Source organism: Henckelia pumila, chromosome 2 (genome assembly GCF_033568475.1).
Source record: "Henckelia pumila isolate YLH828 chromosome 2, ASM3356847v2, whole genome shotgun sequence".
In the NCBI taxonomy this organism is placed as follows: Eukaryota; Viridiplantae; Streptophyta; class Magnoliopsida; order Lamiales; family Gesneriaceae; genus Henckelia; species Henckelia pumila.
In genome coordinates this window covers 192,745,584-192,750,347 of record NC_133121.1, presented here as the reverse complement: position 1 = coordinate 192,750,347, position 4,764 = coordinate 192,745,584, and positions in this window count along the sequence as shown.

Sequence of the window (4,764 nt, the reverse complement as noted above, 5' to 3'; positions counted from 1 at the left end):
CTCGGACGCGGACCACGGAGTCCTCTAGGTACCAGTACCTAAGGGTACTCGATATCAAACGTCCGAACAGGGCTGAGCAACCCTAAGTGGCTCATCTCAAAAGATGTATAGATGTACAGGCACAAGATGATATGTACATGCCATATATCAATAACAATAACATGCAAACACATAAATGCAACATATAAGCATGCATATCCGCTGGCAATCTCAGTCAGTACTTACGTACCTTACTACAGGCAGTCCTAGTAGTCCCACTCTAGGTTCCAAGCCTATCATCAACTCTACAATGCAAATACCCATGCATCATCTATTAAACTTTAAAAGCTTTAACTAAGCTACTGCGTACTCCTAAATAATTTAAGGAGACCATAGCTATAACTACGTCCGTCGTCAGCCCGCTGATGGCAACTATCCCGCAACTAGGGGCACACCCCTACTGCAGCTCCACAGCCTCTAGCACGGCTCTACTACACGAGCACTGCTCCGCTACTATGTCAGACACTGTCTGACTACGCTAATATATATTCCTTACTCCAAATCTAAAATAAGAGTACCCAAAGCCCTAAAATAGAGCCATGCGGGCAAAGGAGAGGAATTCGAAATTCGCACAAATGAGGAGCTCGGACCCCATATTTATAGAACACGATCGGACCGTCCGATCATGCCTTCGGAGCGTCCGATCTGCTTCGGACCGTCCAATTGCCTCATTGGATCGTCCGATCTCCCCCACGCGTCCAACCAATTGCATGCAACCATACACCTTTCCCATACACTGTTCGGATGGTTCGATATCACCTTTTGGATCGTCCGGACTCCGTATTACGTCATCCATGACGTCAGCCATCCGATGATACAAACACACGTGTCCCTGCTCAAGTTCGGATCGTCCGATCGGACTTCGGATCGTCCAAACTCCCCAGGGCCTCCGATCCTTGGCTCCGTTTGCGTTCGGATCCTCCGAACTCAATTCGGGTCGTCCGGTCCTCCCGAACCTTTCCCACCATTTTTGAGTGTCCTGGATTCATTTTCGGACTCCGTTAATCCCTTGGGAATTTCCTTAGTCATGTTTTAATTAATCTAAACATGATCATACGATTAAGTACTCATTAATCATTAATTCTGGATACGGGCTACTACATTCTCCCCCCCTCCCCCCCTTTTAAAGATTTCGTCCTCGAAATCTAGGGTAACCCTCGAGAACATAACATAGACCACTTGCCCAATCCACCAATAGTTTCGGTTTGAAGCATCTGGTCAAATAACCTTCGACAACCACCTCGCTAAATCGGTAGGGTTTGTTTAATCACTGAACCACATCAGAACTTATACTTTGTTTAGAATCCGCGCTGATTCTAAACTCGTACGCCTTAAACTATTTCCCTGACAATCACTGCCTTCTTATCAGAAATCCTGCAAGAATTGAGTAACACTACTGACTACCGTCAGTTATCCATCGTTAACCATAAACGACACGGCACATTCGATTCAAATTGCCGACTGTATCAGCCACACTGCCTACAAATCTTAGTGATGACACTCCTGCTAAGATCGTAACTAGTCATCAGCTATCTCTAGACACGCACAAACTCCATCGCTGCCCAACGAGAAAAAAAAAAGATACAACACATTGTATCTCACTGGTCTAACGATAACATCGCATCCCTCGATGTTATCGCAAAGCGCTAAACAATCGATCTAGATTCTACTCTAACCATCTGAAATCCTCAGACTGATTGCGATCAACCTTGATCCAAATCTCGCTATCATAGATAGCATCTACTCGATCACATTAGTCATCCTGCCATGGATAACAACCAAATCCTGACAATTCCTGGCATCATAGCACATACCTTCAGTACTTACCCTGCCCGATGCTGGCGAATGTTCCCAAAGAACACCAACTAAGTAAACAGATGACAAAATCTCTGTCTACTAACCCCAATTGTGACAAAATCATTGTACACAATTTCTTGTCTTAACGCACTCTTTGAGGTCATCGCCTCAAAATTCACTACCATCTTGATGAAACTCTCAGATGGACTAACACCATCCTCAGCACTAGTAGTCTATATCGAACGCTTACCTCATCTCGTCACTAGAGATAGTATCGACAAAAATGATTCTGGTTATCCTGTACTAGATAACGGAAAATCCTTGACTCACTAACTAGGATACCAAACTGGTTCACCTTGATCCCACACAGACTATCAATACTAGCGGCAATACTGCTATCTCAACCTCTCAATGACATAGCATATCAGAACGCACTGGGATATCAGTGACAACACTCCCGCCAGACTCAGAAACACAAGTCCCAGCTGTTGTATCATCCCATGAAACAACTAATGCTAACCTGCTAATGCTCATTGAAATCCGTAAGCACTTGTCGAATCGCCTCTCAAGAACAACTCTTGAGAAATCTGCTGGAAGCACCCAAGAGAACACTCGGACTAATAGTCCCCAAAATTGTTCGCTGACAATCCTGGAACAATCACTGATTACTATTTCCGCAAACTGGATCAATCATTGCTAGCACCAAGCAATGCTCAGATCAAAATCCGTCCATGGTAATCTCAGCAACGCTTTCAACGAACTATGATCACAAGAACCAACCTCTGACCATTTTCATGATCCGCAGAACCCTATAGTCCCGATTCCCGCATTCCTGGAGATCCTTAACAACTAGAGAATTCTCTAAATGCATTGAGTCGCTGCATCTAAGAATACCATGCTTCTAGTACTATCCCAAGTACTTCCTGATTCTCTATATCCCAACTCAGCACCGGTTGGAATAATCTGATCGATCAAGTTGATCTACTGTGGCTCTCGCTCTGCCTGAAAATATCAACCCTAATCAGACAATTACGTATACTCTCATGGATCGATCAATATCGATGATCTCACCGCCACACGTCCGCTAATCCCAAATACTGGGAGTCAAAAGAATCACACCTGATTCAATACTCTATCTCTGACAGAGTCAAACAACAGCTACAAGTAGTAACTAGTGCTAAGCCTACACCCGTCTAGACATATTATCCTTTGTCTATATTCATTTAAGATGATCATTAGGACTTGCCAAACCCAAGACGCAATACAAGTCCGAAAGATTCCAACTAACGTTGAACATGCTCCTGATAATTATATCTCTTGCTAAGACTGCAACAAATCAATACTGAGGTAACCTACCACGATGTTCCACCTGGAATCACCACCAAGTGTACACTGTCATAAGTCACGCTTTCCTCACGCCCCAAATAGTCATGTACAATCCTTAGCATCAGATATAATCCATTACTGAAGGAAACCATCATTGCTGGAAAATACTTACCCCGAGTCAATGTTCCAGGCAGTTCACAAATCCATCTCCTGGATATCCCCTATCACAAGAGAATCCAATCACCGACTAGATCCACTAGTCCAACAGTATCCCATAGACTAAAAATATCTGCTCAGAGTACGCACTCGTCAAGGAAATCCCTCCAAGACTGGTCCTTACGGCAGAACTCCAAACCAATATCTTTGACGACAGTCAGAAGATATCTAAACCACTGATACCTAATCCAAGGTCATACCCCGTCGTGACTGTTACCAAGACTCTATACTGAGAAGCTTTCCCACCGCCTATCCTGAAGCACGAAGGCTCCCAGGCAACCTCCAAAGTACAAAGACTCCCAGAGTAACACTGGCATAGGGTCGCGCCCCATCACGTCTAGTAATGGTCATAGTCCACAAATCTCGGCATATACTCAACCTAGTATCCCGATGAAATCACATCATCGCAATTCTCAACCTTAAGAAGGTCAAACAGACTACTGTTCCAAAGAAACAACCTAGAACAAAGCCCAAAGTTCCAAACCAAACAATATTTCTATGCCTCCAGATGAATCACCTCATCACTGACACTAACATAGTCCACTGACTAACTAGGTCAATCCTAGGAAACGCTTAGACTAACCGCAAGTCAAACAGTTACAGCTGGCTTACTCCAAACCCATGAGTTAAAATAGTTGAACACTGATCAACTAGAGCCAAGCCAAACTTAGAAAATCAACGTAGTCGTTCACAAATTTCTGGATAAATAATACATGTATCATTACTTCAAGTTATGTACAACTTCTTTATTACAATCCCATTTAATACATACAGTATTCAAAATACAACAAAATATACAACCAATAACTTGAAATGATACAACTGGATTATGATGATTCATTGCAACTGAAATATTGTTTACAACTACAACAATACATTATTTAAAATCATCGTACTAGTATTCGTTTCTTGAGCATGAAGCTTCTAATCGAAACACGTATCAATGAAAGCATACTCCCGTCCAAGTCTCTCTACATGTTGATAGTCGTGTTTTGTTTGCATATTTTGTCGTTATTTTGTTAGTAGTTTGCATGCATTTATTTTTTTTTTGTTCATGTTTTATCTTAGTTTTGTCTTTTGCATGCATTTACATTCATAACATATTCCCCGGGTTTAATGTGTAGGGGATTTCAAGTTGAAGAAAGGAAGGCAGAATGTTGGCCAAAACTCCTGCGCTCGATCCCACGTACTCATAGGATCGAGTGCAGCATTTGGATTTTGAAGGCAGTGAGCACTCAATTTTCCGCGCGCTCGAGCGGATGTACTCGTGCGATCGAGCGCGGCCGAGAAGTTTCAAAACAAAGAGTCCGCATATTTTGACGCGCTCGAGCGGACATACTCAATGCGCTCGAGCGCGCTAGGCTGTTCGGGAAGATTTTTTTTAAT